This window comes from Arachis ipaensis, chromosome B06 (assembly GCF_000816755.2).
Source record: "Arachis ipaensis cultivar K30076 chromosome B06, Araip1.1, whole genome shotgun sequence".
NCBI lineage: Eukaryota > Viridiplantae > Streptophyta > Magnoliopsida > Fabales > Fabaceae > Arachis > Arachis ipaensis.
In genome coordinates, this window is record NC_029790.2 from 103859683 (window position 1) to 103873893 (window position 14211).

The following is a 14211-nucleotide window of genomic DNA, read 5'->3' on the forward strand; positions in this document are numbered from 1 at the left end:
ATTACCAAACCTACAAATAGAGTATGCAATTTTTATTACAAGACAAATCAAACAATAGTTAGTGACATATATAATTTACTATAATTGTTTTATACATTAAAAAACTAATACTCAAATACAAAATAAATCTCGAGTTCAAATTCCAAAACTAAAAATCGAAGAAAAATACAAAAACAATACAAATTAGAACTGCTCATAGTATATCAAATTACACTAATAGAGATGATCATCAACCTAAAGTGTAAGCAGCAATTTTTGTTTTCTCAAATGGTGTTGCGAGTTTACCAGCACCTTTTAGTCCTTCAATCTTCCCAGAGGTTGTGGCTAACAGGAATTGTGTGTATTTTACCATTGCAGAATTAATATTGTTCTCTTTTGCAAGGTCCAATCCCCACTCCTACACCATTTGCATAAAACAACAATGATATAAGCAAAATGGAGAAGGGAGAAAATCTATCAGCACAAAACGTGTTAGAATGACACATACATTTAATACAATTCACATTTAAAGATTCTCTTAATCTAAAACAAAGGTTTATGAGTAAAATAATCACATCCATAGAAAACTCAGGTTGATTTGGGCGAAACACCTACTTTTCTTCTCTTTCCCAAAAATACTCTCTTATTCCACCAAAATTGCTTGGGCCATGTTCCAACAAAATAAAGCTTCATTATAATTCATGCAAATTGTTAAAAGTTTTTTAAACATTGAAAAGGAATCCAACTACTATTAAGCAGATAATTTATCTCATTCAGCTACACAGTCCCTTGACATTAATTGTGATCCATCTCAATTCACAACAAGAATCTTCCCCTCAAACTTCAAAATTCAAGTTACAATGCACAAACCTGAGTAAGATTCCTAAGGATAAAATGAATAACTCTGCTCAAATTCAGGCTCATATAAGTGGAAAATGCCCTACCTGTACCAGTGAATTATGCATCTTCAACTCCTCTAAAACCGCCTTCCTCAACTCAGAGATTCCAACCTTTGCATCGTCATCATCAGTACAATCTTCAACTAACTCGTACCTAAAAATTCAACAAAATTTCAATAAAGGAAGTTTAAACATGATTCCCCCACCCACCCAGCTGCTGTGGCCAATCCCCACCCTCCAAAAAATTGACAAACTAGTCTTAAAAAGAGGCAAACGTCCTGCCAAGCATCATAAATCTTCAAATAGCCAAACTCACCTCAAATCACTGTATCACCAACACCAAATAATCTAACCTTCCAGTTTTGGTTGCTGAAAAAGACTGACAAGTGACAAATAGAACCAAAAAATAAAAGAAAACTAAAAATCAAAACTCCAGTTATATTTATTTAATTACCACTTTTCTCCACATCCCTATAAAATTCACCCATCAAAAGCCATAAAAGTACAGCGGATTCAACATGTTATCACTAAGCTCAAAGCAAGAAATATTCCAGTTTTCGCAGTCTTCGTTGATAAGAATGATTTTGAGTTGAGAGTGAGAGAGGAGAAGAGATCATACCTTTGGAATCGGAGGGCTTGGAGGAGAAGAGAGCGTCGCGGATACCTTGTCGTCGCCCATGTTTGGTGGAGCTTGAAGGTGAACAGAGAGATGAAGAGTATGAAGAAGAAGATGAAGATTAAGAAGATGAAGATGAAGAGTATGAAGAGTATGAAGAGTGACGAGGGCGAAGGGCGAAGGAGCTCTTCCAGGCGAGTATGGTTTCGAAGGGAAAAGAAGATTAGGGTTAGTGTCTAACGGGTTGTGGACCGGGTTGCGGGTCGGGTTGGTGTCAATGGGTTGGGGACCCTCTTGCCACGCTTTTACAACGTAACTGTTTCTCTCTACGGCCACGCTTTCGAAGCGTGGCAGAAAAAACCTTTTGGCCACGCTTTTAAAGCGTGCCAAAAGAGGACCAGGATATGGCCACGTTTTCCAAGCGTGGCCTTAATGAAACCCTTTCGCCACGCTTTTAAAACGTCCTTGTTGCTCTCTATGGCCATGCTTTTGAAGCGTGGCAGTTTTAAAACGGGGCCGTTGATCCTTTTCGCCACGCTTTTGAAGCGTGGCAAAAAAAAAGGTGGCCAAATCTCTAATCTATCGCCACCCTCATAAAAGCGTGGCAAGAAAAAAGCGTGGCCATAGGCCTTTTTTCTTGTAGTGGTCTACTTTCCAACGCAATTGGAAGCGTGCCATTTTGAGTTCTGTAGCTCTAGAAAATTCACTTTGAGTGCAGGGAGGTCAGAATCCAACAGTATCAGCAGTCCTTCTTCAACCTCTGAATCTGATTTTTGCTCAAGTCCCTCAATTTCAGTCAGAAAATACCTGAAATAACAGAAAAACACACAAACTCATAGTAAAGTCCAGAAATGTGAATTTAACATAAAAACTAATGAAAACATCCCTAAAAGTAACTAGATTCTACTAAAAACATACTAAAACAATGCCAAAAAGCATATAAATTATCCGCTCATCACAACACCAAACTTAAATTGTTGCTTGTCCCCAAGCAACTGAAAATCAAATAGGATAAAAAGAAGAGAATATACTATAAATTCCAAACTATCAATGAAACATAGCTCCAATAAGATGAGCGGGACTTATAGCTTTTTGCCTCTTGAATAGTTTTGGCATCTCACTTTATCCATTGAGGTTCAGAATGATTGGCATCTATAGGAACTCAGAGTTCAGATAGTGTTATTGATTCTCCTAGTTTAGTATGATGATTCTTGAACACAGCTATTTTATGAGTCTTGGTCGTGGCCCTAAGCACTTTGTTTTCCAGTATTACCACCGGATACATAAATGCCACAGACACATAATTGGGTGAACCTTTTCAGATTGTGACTCAGCTTTGCTAAAGTCCCCAATTAGAGGTGTCCAAGGTTCTTAAGCACACTCTTCTTTTGCTTTGGACCTTGACTTTAACGGCTCAGTCTCAAGTTTTCACTTGACACCTTCACGCCACAAGCACATGGTTAGGGACAGCTTGGTTTAGCCGCTTAGACCAGTATTTTATTCCTTTAGGCTCTCCTATCCACTGATGCTCAAAGCCTTGGGATCCTTTTTATTACCCTTGCCTTTTGGTTTTAAGGGCTATTGGCTTTTTGCTCTTGCCTTTTGGTTTTAAGAGCTTTTGGCTTTTTCTGCTTGCTTTTTATTTTTATTTTTTTCGCCTATATTTTTTTTCTGCAAGCTTTGTTCTTTGCTGCTTTTTCTTGCTTCAAGAATCATTTTTATGATTTTTCAGATTATCAAATAACATGTCTCCTTGTCATCATTCTTTCAAGCTTTAAGACATAGTTACTAACTACTCATGATCATGTAATAAGACACAAACATGGATAAGCACTTAACATAGAAAACGAAAAACAGAGAATGTAAGAACAAGGAATGAGTCCACCTTAGTGATGGTGGCGTTTCCTTCTTGAGGAACGAATGATGTCCTTGAGCTCTTCTATGTCTCTTCCTTATCTTTGTTGCTCCTCCTTCATTGCTTTTTGATCTTCTCTTATTTCATGAAGGATGATGGAGTGCTCTTGATGTTCCACCCTTAGTTGTCCCATGTTGGAACTTAATTCTCCTAGGGAGGTGTTGATTTGCTCCCAAAAATTCTGTGGAGGAGAGTGCATTTGAGGCATCTCTAGGATCTCATGGTGGTGAGCTTCATGCGTCTCTTGAGATCCATGAATGGGCTCTCTTGTTTGCTCCATCCTTTTCTTAGTGATGGGCTTGTGAGATGAATCTTTCCATCTCCCATGGCTCAGAGGTGGAAGCAATTGTCTTTCCTTTCCTCTTTCTTGAGGTTTCTCTGGCCTTAGGTGCCATTAATGGTTATGGAAAAACAAAAAAGCTATGCTTTCACCACACCAAACTTAGAATGTTGCTCGCCCTCGAGTAAAAGAAGAAAGAATAGAAGAAGAAGAAGAAGAAGATATGGAGGATATGGAGGGATGTGTGTATGGATGTGAGTGGTGAATGGAAAACAGAAGGGATGACCATGAATGGAGAGAGAGAGGGTAAGGTGGGTGGGGATCCTGTGAGATTCACAGATTCTGAGATGATCCTGTGGTGTCCACAGATCCTGAGGTGTCAAGGATTTACATCCCTGCACCCATTAGGCATGTAAAATGCCTTTGCACACAACTCTGGGCGTTCAGCGCCAGATTGGTGCTTGTTCTGGGCGTTCAGCGCCAGCTCTTCTCCAGGGTACAATTCTGGCGTTTAAATGCCCAGATGCTGCCCATTTTTCCTGAGGTGTCAAGGATTTACATCCCTGCACCCATTAGGCATGTAAAATGCCCTTGCACACAACTCTGGGCGTTCAGCGCCAGATTGGTGCTTGTTCTGGGCGTTGAACGCCCATTTGTTGCCCATTTCTGGCGTTGAACGCCAGAACCATGCTTGTTCTGGGCGATCAGTGCCAGCTCTTCTCCAGGGTGCAATTCTGGCGTTCAAACGCCCAGATGCTGCCCATTTTGGACGTTCAGCGCCAGAACCATGCTCTGTTCTGGCGTTGAACGCCAGCCAGATGCTTCTTACTGGCGTTTAAACGCTAGTGAGATCCTCCTCCAGGGTGTGATTTTTCTTCTGCTGTTTTTGATTCCGTTTTCAATTTTTATATTTATTTTGTGACTCCACATGATCATGAACCTGATAAAACATGAAAGAACAAGAAAAATAAAATTAGATAAATAAAAATTGGGTTGCCTCCCAACAAGCGCTTCTTTAATGTCAATAGCTTGACAGTGGGCTCTCATGGAGCCTCACAGATGTGTAGAGCTTTGTTGAGACCTCCCAACACCAAACTTAGAGTTTGGATATGGGAGTTCAACACCAAACTTAGAGGTTGGTTGTGGCCTCCCAACACCAAACTTAGAGTTTGACTGTGGGGGCTCTGGTTGACTCTGTTTTGAGAGAAGCTTTTTATGCTTCCTCTCCATGTTTACAGAAGGATGACCTCGAGTTTTAAACACAAGGGAGTCCTCATTCAATTGAAGGACTAGTTTACCTCTGTCAACATCAATCACAGCTCTTGCTGTGGCTAGGAAGGGTCTTCCAAGGATGATGGATTCATCCTCATCCCTCCCAGTATCTAGGACTATGAAATCAGCAGGGATGTAAAGGCCTTCAACCTTTACTAGCACGTCCTCTAATTGTCCATAAGCCTATTTTCTTGAATTGTCTGCCATCTCTAATGAGATTTTAGCAGCTTGCACCCCATAAATTCCCAGTTTCTCTATTACAGAGAGGGGCATGAGGTTTATCCCTGAACCAAGGTCACACAGAGCTTTTTCAAAGATCATGGTGCCTATGGTACAAGGTATTAAGAACTTTCCCGGATCCTGTTTCTTCTGAGGCCATGTCAGTTGATCCAGATCACTTAGTTCATTGGTGAACAAGGGAGGTTCATCCTCCCAAGTCTTAATACCAAATAATTTGGCATTCAGCTTCATGATTGAACCAAGGTACTTGGTGACTTGTTCCTCAGTAACATCCTCATTCTCTTCAGAAGAGGAATACTCATCAGAGCTCATGAATGGCATAAGGAGGTTTAATGGAATCTCTATGGTCTCTAGATGAGTCTCAGATTCCTTTGGTTCCTCAAAGGAAAACTCCTTATTGATCACTGGACGTCCCAAGAGGTCTTCCTCCTTGGGATTCACGTCCTCTCCTTCCCTTACAGGTTCGGCCATGGTGATTCTTCTTCAGAAGATGCCTCTTGAGTACTGTTGGATGCAGCTTGCATTCCATTCAGACTTTGAGAAATCATATTGACTTGCCGAGTCAATATTTTATTCTGAGCCAATATGGCATTCAGAGTATTAATCTCAAGAACTCCCTTCTTCTAAGGTGTCCCATTACTTACAGGATTCCTCTCAGAAGTGTACATGAACTGGTTATTAGCAACCATATCAATGAGTTCTTGAGCTTCTGCAGGCGTTTTCTTTAGGTGAATGGATCCACCTGCAAAAGTATCCAATGACATCTTAGATAACTCAGACAGACCATCATAGAATATATCTAGGATGATCCATTCTGAAAGCATGTCAGAAGGACACTTTTTGGTCAGTCCTTTGTATCTCTCCCAAGCTTTATAGAGGGATTTACCTTCTTTCTGTCTGAAGGTTTGAACATCCACTCTAAGCTTACTTAGCTTTTGAGGAGGAAAGAACTTGGCTAAGAAAGCCTTGACCAGCTTATCCCAAGAGTTCAGGCTATCCTTAGGTTGAGAGTCCAACCATACTCTAGCTCTGTCTCTTACAGCAAAAGGGAAAAGCATGAGCCTGTAGACTTCAGGATCTACTCCATTAATCTTAACAGTATCACATATCTGCAAGAATTCAGTTAAGAACTGAAAGGGATCTTCAGATGGAAGTCCATGAAACTTGCAGTTCTGCTGCATCAGAGAAACTAATTGAGGTTTCAGCTCAAAATTGTTTGCTCCAATGGTAGGGATGGAGATGCTTCTTCCATGTAAATTGGAATTAGGTGCAGTAAAGTCACCAAGTATCCTTCTTGCATTATTATTATTTTCGGCTGCCATCTCCTCTTCCTGTTCGAAAATTTCTGAAAGGTGCTTGCTGGATTGTTGTAATTTAGCTTCTCTTAGTTTCCTCTTCCGAGTCCTTTTAGGTTCTGGATCTGCTTCAACAAGAATGTTCTTGTCTTTGCTCCTGCTCATATGAAAAAGAAGGAAACAGAAAAATAATAATAGGGATCCTTTTTACCACAGGTATAGAGGTTCCCCTGTGTGAGTAGAAGAAGAAAAGAATGTAGTGTAAAGAAAGAAACACAAGGGTAAGGAGAGCAGAAATGTGGGAGAATTTTCGAAAATAGTTTTTGAAAAAGGTTAGTAATTTTTTGAAAATCAAAAATTAAAATAATTAGTTAATTAAAAAGAAATTTTGAAAAAGAGGGAAGATATTTTCGAAAATTAGAGAGAGAGTTAGTTAGATAGTTTTGAAAAAGATAAGAAACAAACAAAAAGTTGGTTAGTTAGTTGAAACAAATTTTGAAAATCAATTTTTGAAAAGATAAGAAGATAATAAGTTAGAAAAGATATTTTAAAATCAGATTTTTGAAAAAGATATAATTTTGAAAAAGATAAGATAATAAGATATTTTTTTGAAAAGATATGATTGAAATTAGTTTTGAAAAAGATTTGATTTTTAAAATCACAATTAATGACTTGATTCACAAGAAATCACAAGATATGATTCTAGAACTTAAAGTTTGAATCTTTCTTAACAAGTAAGTAACAAACTTGAAATTTTTGAATCAAAACATTAATTGATGATGTTATTTTCGAAAATTATGTGATAAAGATAAGAAAAAGATTTTTGAAAAATATTTTTATAATTTTCGAAAATACTTAAGAAAAATGAAAAAGATTTGATTTTTGAAAAAGATTTTGAAAAAGATAAGATTTTTAAATTGAAAATTTGATTTGACTCATAAGAAACAATTGAATTTTAAAAATTTTTGAAAAAGTCAAATCTAATTTTCGAAATTTATGAGTGAAAAAAGGGAGAGATATTTTTTTATTTTTGAATTTTTAATGATGAGAGAGAAAAATAATGAAAATGCTCAATGCATGCAGATTTTAGATCAAAACAATGAATACATGCAAGAATGCTATGAATGTCAAGATGAACACCAAGAACACTTTGAAGATCATGATGAACATCAAGAACTTATTTTTGAAAATTTTATATGCAAAGAAAACATGCAAGACACCAAACTTAGAAATCTTTCATGTTTAGACTCTATGGATGCAAAAATGCACATGTAAAACAAGAAAAGATGCAAAACAAGAAAACATCAAGATCAAACAAGAGGACTTATCAAGAACAACTTGAAGATCATGAAGAACACTATGAATGCATGATTTTTTTTCGAAAAATGCAGGATGAACATGGAATTGACACCAAACTTAAAAATTGACTCAAGACTCAAACAAGAAACACAAAATATTTTTTATTTTTATGATTTTATGATTTTTTTGGATTTTTATTTATATTTTTCGAAAATTAGTGTGAAAAAGAAAAATAAGGATTCCAAAATTTTTAAGAAGAATTCTAGGAATCTTTCAATATTATCCTAAAGCTCCAATCCAAGGGTTAGACATGGCTTAATAGCCAGTCAAGCTTTAGCATGAATATGCGAGTAATTCATTCAATTTTAGGCAAAAACCTCAGTCCAAAAGAATTTAGACATGGCTTTATAGCCAGCCATGCTTCAACATGCTTCATGAAATACTAGAATTCATTCTTAAAAATTCTGAAGAAAAATATATTTTTGAAAAGAATTTTTATTTTTTTTTCGAAAACAGATGAGAAATTTTTTTGAAAGATTTTTGAAAAATTTTTTGAAAAGAAAACAAAAAGAAAATTACCTAATCTGAGCAACAAGATGAACCGTCAGTTGTTCAAACTCGAACAATCCCCGGCAACGGCACCAAAAACTTGGTGCACGAAATTGTGATCTCAGGCAACGGTGCCAAAAACTCTGTGCGCACATCTTAATAAATTGTTTTTCATTCACAACTTCGATACAACTAACCAGCAAGTGCACTGGAAGTAATAAACCTTACGTGAGTAAGGGTCGATCCCACGGAGATTGTTGGTATGAAGCAAGCTATGGTCACCTTGTAGATCTCAGTCAGGCGGATATAAAATTGATTATGGAGTTTTCGAAAATAAATAATAAAATAAACAGAAAATAAGGATAAAAATACTTATGTAAATCATTGATGAGAATTTCAGATAAGCGTATGGAGATGCTTTGTACCTCTGAACTTCTGCTTTCCTGCTGTCTTCATCCAATCAATCCTACTCCGTTCCATGGCTGGCTTTATGTAAGGACATCACCGTTGTCAATGGCTACTTTTTATCCTCTCTGAAAAATGGTCCGATGCGTTGTCACTGCATGGCTAATCGTCTGGAGGCATCACCCTTGTCAATGGCTGCATCCCATCCTCTTGTGAAAATGGTCCAAATGCTCTGTCACAGCACGGCTAATCATCTGAGGTTCTCGATCATACTGGAATAGGATTCACCCTCCTTTTGCGTCTGTCACTACGCCCAGCACTCGTGAGTTTGAAGTTCGTCACAGTCATTCAATCCTAGAGTCCTACTCGGAATACCACAGACAAGGTTTAGACTTTCTGGATTCTCATGAATACCGCCATCAATCTAGCTTATACCACGAAGACTCTGATTAAGAGATTCAAGAGATACTCATTCAATCTAAGGTAGAACGGAAGTGGTTGTCAGGCACGCGTTCATAGGGAATGATGATGATTGTCACGTTCATCACATTCATGTTGAAGTGCGAATGAATATCTTAGAAGCGGAATAAGTTGAGTTGAATAGAAAAATAGAAGTACTTTGCATTAATCTTTAAGGAATAGCAGAGCTCCACACCTTAATCTATGGAGTGCAGAAACTCTACCGTATGAAAATACATAAGTGAATAAAGGGTAATCATGGCCGAGTGGCCAGCCTCCCATGGAGGTCTAGAGATCTAAATATGATCAAAAGATGTCTAATATAATAGTAAAAAGTCCTATTTATACTAAACTAGTTACTAGGGTTTACAGAAGTAAGTAATTGATGCATAAATCCACTTCCGGGGCCCACTTGGTGTGTGCTTGGGCTGAGCTTGAATGTTACACATGTAGAGGTCAATCTTGGAGTTGAACGCCAGTTTGTAACGTATTTCTGGTGTTCAACTCTTGCTTGTGACGTGTTTCTGGCGTTTAACTCCAGACAGCAGCGTAGAACTGGCGTTCAACGCCCTTTTACATCATCTAAACTCGGCCAAAGTATGGACTATTATATATTGCTGGAAAGCCCTAGATGTCTACTTTCCAACGCAATTAAAAGCGTGCCATTTTGAGTTCTGTAGCTCCAGAAAATCCACTTTGAGTGCAGGGAGGTCAGAATCCAACAGCATCAGCAGTCCTTCTTCAACCTCTGAATCTGATTTTTGCCCAAGTCCCTCAATTTCAGCCAGAAAATACCTAAAATCACAGAAAAACACACAAACTCATAGTAAAGTCCAGAAATGTGAATTTAACATAAAAACTAATGAAAACATCCCTAAAAGTAACTAGATTCTACTAAAAATATACTAAAAACAATGCCAAAAAGCGTATAAATTATCCGCTCATCAGTTCTCAGCATGGTAAAGGTGCCACGAATATAATATATAAAATCTTGGGAATGTCAGAGGCAATCCTAGAACACCAACACTCAGTTATAATGCTTAGATTCTACACAGAAGCCATAAAAAGGTAGGTGTCCTACAGAATTCAAGACTTATCTACTTAACCTTAACCTTATCGCCAACCCATTCCACCTTTCCTCCGCTCCTCCATCACCAGTGGTTTAGCAGAGACAGACAACCAAACAGTTTCAAGCACAAATAAAAAACAGGTAGTGCAGGTAGCAAATATAACAATTAGCATATTATATATTCAGTTAAGCAATCCCAAGTAATGCAAAGCAGACAAAGCAAATAGAATTCACATGATGTATGCCTGTCCTATGGCTGATGAGGCTCATCTGTCAGTTATCCAACCAACCCGACAAGTCCGAAAACCTTAGACTGTCCCTCGTCGTGCATTCTCATGAGTCTATGCATAGATTTTCTCATTCATTCATAATTCATATATTCATTCATTCTTTTATATCTCACTCAATGGGGGATATCCATTCCCGGGAATTTATACATGCCCGGTCAACCTTACGACGTAGGGTCAACAGAGTATTGAGTTTCAACCTGGAATGCGTGGTGGCAACTAACGGTTCTGTTATCCAGAAAAACTCGTATCTCAGATATCATCAAATTCATAGGCTGCATAATATTCAAACCATTCACATTCATCATATAATCATTCATCTTAGCCATAGCAACATATATTCATTTAGCTTTCACATTATTCTCTTATAATTCATCACGTTTACCCTTTTCTTCATCCCCAAGTTACCTCAATTTCCTAGCTTCAACTAATTACTAAACTTACTAATAAGATCTAGGGTCAAAAGGATAAAAATAGAGGTTTAGAGGTTTGAAACCATGTATGAATCATAAAAATACAAGTGCTGGAAAAAACAGAGTGTGTGCGGACGCACACAGGTGTGTGTGCACAATTTGTGAAAGGCAGAGCGTGTGCGTGAGCATGAATGTGTGTGTGTGATTTCTTACAATAATTGTTGTTAGATTTTATTGTTGTTATCCATTTACTATGCTTTTCTTTAGTGCCTTCCAAGTATTTGATGAAATGCTTGGTTGGATTTTAGTGTAGATTTTGTTCCTCTTGGCTTTGGTAGAGTAATTAGTGACGCTTGAGTTATCTAATTCCTTTGTTGATTGATAATTAGAAGTTGCTAATTGATTTGGATACCACTAACGCTAGTCTTTCTCTTGGGAGTTGGCTAGGACTTGTGGAATCAAGTTGATTCATCCACTTGACTTTCCTCCATGATTAGAGGTTAACTAAGTGGTAGCAATGGACAATTTTGGTCACAATGGAGGAGGATAACTAGGATAGAACTTCTAGTTCTCATACCTTGTCAAGAGCCTCTTTTAGTTGTTAGTTTATTTTCATTGCCATTTACATTTCATGTCTAATATCTCAAAAACCCCAAACATAGCTCCATAACCAATAACAAGGCACTTTATTGCAATTCCTAGGGAGAACGACCCGAGATTTAAATACTTCGGTTTATAGATTTTAGGGGTTTGTACTTGTGACAAACAAATTTTTGTATGAAAGGACTATTGTTGGTTTAGAAACTATACTTGCAACGAGATTTCATTTGTGAATTCTAGATCACACAAAAGTCCTTCTCATCAAAATGGCGCCGTTTCCGGGGAGTTGCAATGGTGTTATATTATTGGTTATTGTATATATGTGAATATTGTGAATAGCTTGATTTTTGGATTGCTTGTTAGTTTTTGCTAGTTTTAGGACTTTGTTTCATTATTTCTTGTTACCTTTTGTTTCTTATTTTCACTTTTCACTATGAATTCTCACTTTGGCTATGAGTGTGATTACAACTATGTTGTAGATAATGGGAGCTTCAATGAAGATGTGCATCAAGGATGGGATACTCAAAGATGGGGGGAGCCATATACATATGATCTATCCTCTTGGCAACAACCCCCACCAATGCACTATGAACAAGAGCCATTCTATGATGCATATCAATCCAATGGCTATGGTGAGTATCCTTGTGACTTTCAAGAACCACCACTATATGCCTATGAGCCATACCCTCAACATGACCCTCAACTATACTCACAAGCCACTTTTCACCAACCACCTTCATGTGACCCTAATCCATATCCAACCTACCAACAACCATATGAGCCATATGAACCACATATAGAGCCACCACCATCCCAACATTAATATTTTCAAGAGCCACCCACTCCATAGTATTACCAAGATAAACCACTTCCAATGTATAAAAATTTTCAACCACAAGATGAATACTACTTTCCACCACAACCTCCCATGAAAGAATATTCATGTCCATTGATCCAAGAGCCACATGATCCGAATCATATTATCCAAGAAGAACAAAAGTCACGGGATCATCTCAAGGAAACATTGGATCAACTTCAAGCAACCATGGAGCGTGTTGTGCAACAAGTGAAAAGAGTGGAAAGTAGTGAACCACCACAACTCTACCAAGAAGAACCACCTTCCTACTATGAATCCTTCCCCCAAATTGATGAACCCTTCCATCCACCCCAACCTCCAATGGATGACATCCTTGATGTTCTTGTTCAAGGACAAGAGGAGATGAAAAGGGATGTGCAACAATTCACGACCGCCTTGGATGAGGTGGTAAACCGGTTAGCATCCCAATGCTTGAACACTCAAGGAACTCCCGTGGCTAAATGTGGAGAAAAAAATGAAGAGCATAACATGAAGGAGAGATTGGTGGAGAATAAGAGAAGTTGCTTTGTATTGGAACAATTGAAGGAAGCTATAATTGTTGAAGAAGAGGAAGAATTGGTTGAAGACTTAGGAGATGCGGAGCCTCCATGGGAACATAGAATTGAAGAAAACCCCTCCAAGATGATTGAATTTGATGCTAAGGAGGAATGTGCACAACCTCCAAGGCATATTCCATATGAAGACTTGGATGGGATAGAGCAAGAAGTGAGTTCCCTTGGTGATGAAGATCAAGCATCAAACCTTAGTGGTGAAGAATCCTTTAAGCATGAAGAATCCTCTCCCGGTGAATTAGAAAGCAATATGGAGGTAAATTTTTCTCACTCTCCCAATTATGATTTGAGTAAGGGAAAAGGCTTATATAGAATTGATGAAAAAAGGATTGAAATTAAGAGATCTTGTGAAGAGGTGGAGACCCTTAGAAAAAGGAGGATGGGAATTGAATACGCTTTGTCAAGACCCTTAGGAGCTTCTTTGCCTAGGTTGCCATCTACTCCTACATTTGAGTGGGTAAAATTTATTTCTATTACCTTTATTATCCCACTCGAATATGGCTTGCTTGAAATGGATGGTCAACTTAGGATGCTTTGTGGGATGAAGCATAAAAGAAAGATGTTTCGTGGTTGGCGTTGCAAATCAAGGTTCATTATGGTTGATACATCAAACATGAGATATAAAGGTTGGATTCGTGCTCAATTAGATGGGTCTAGGAGGATTGTTGGGCACTTCATAGAGAATTCACCTTACTCACCACCCGGATGGACTAATAATGATGATCAACTTTAAGACGGGTGTGAAAATAAAGTGTGGGATCCCGGATCACAAGACGAGGATCAACTTTGGGAGCCCCAAGCTTGTGAAGAACTCAATCAACACTTGGTGCAACAAATAAGAAATCTTGGGGCACAATGGAGAGCCAAGCATTGGTGGGAGTTCCAAGGTGAATTCAAGCACAAGCCACCTTGATGAGGAGCTCCCCATAAGTCCAACTTAAGGACAATAAACAAAAGTGTTAGGTGGGAGACACCCTACCATGGTAAATTCTTTTCATTTTTCCCTTTTGTACATATTGGTAATAAGTGCTAGGTGGGAGACTCCCCCACCATGGTAAATTCTTTCCACTCTCTTGAAGCTTTGATTAATAAGTGATTTGAGTTGCCATTGTAGGTAGTTTTCCTCTTCATGTAGTTTTATCTTAATATCTTGGTTGTTAGTTGCTTAAAGTGCAAGTTATGTTTGTTTGCACTTGAAATTTTTTG

At 38.1% G+C, this 14211-nt stretch overlaps 1 long non-coding RNA gene across 1 annotated transcript; it reads right to left on the reverse strand.

The window, feature by feature from the left end:
* LOC110264093 lies at positions 253-1026 on the reverse strand. The gene is made up of 2 exons (XR_002349826.1): positions 924-1026; positions 253-397 (listed from the first exon to the last, which is right to left on the reverse strand). It is a non-coding gene; the product is annotated as an uncharacterized LOC110264093 (long non-coding RNA).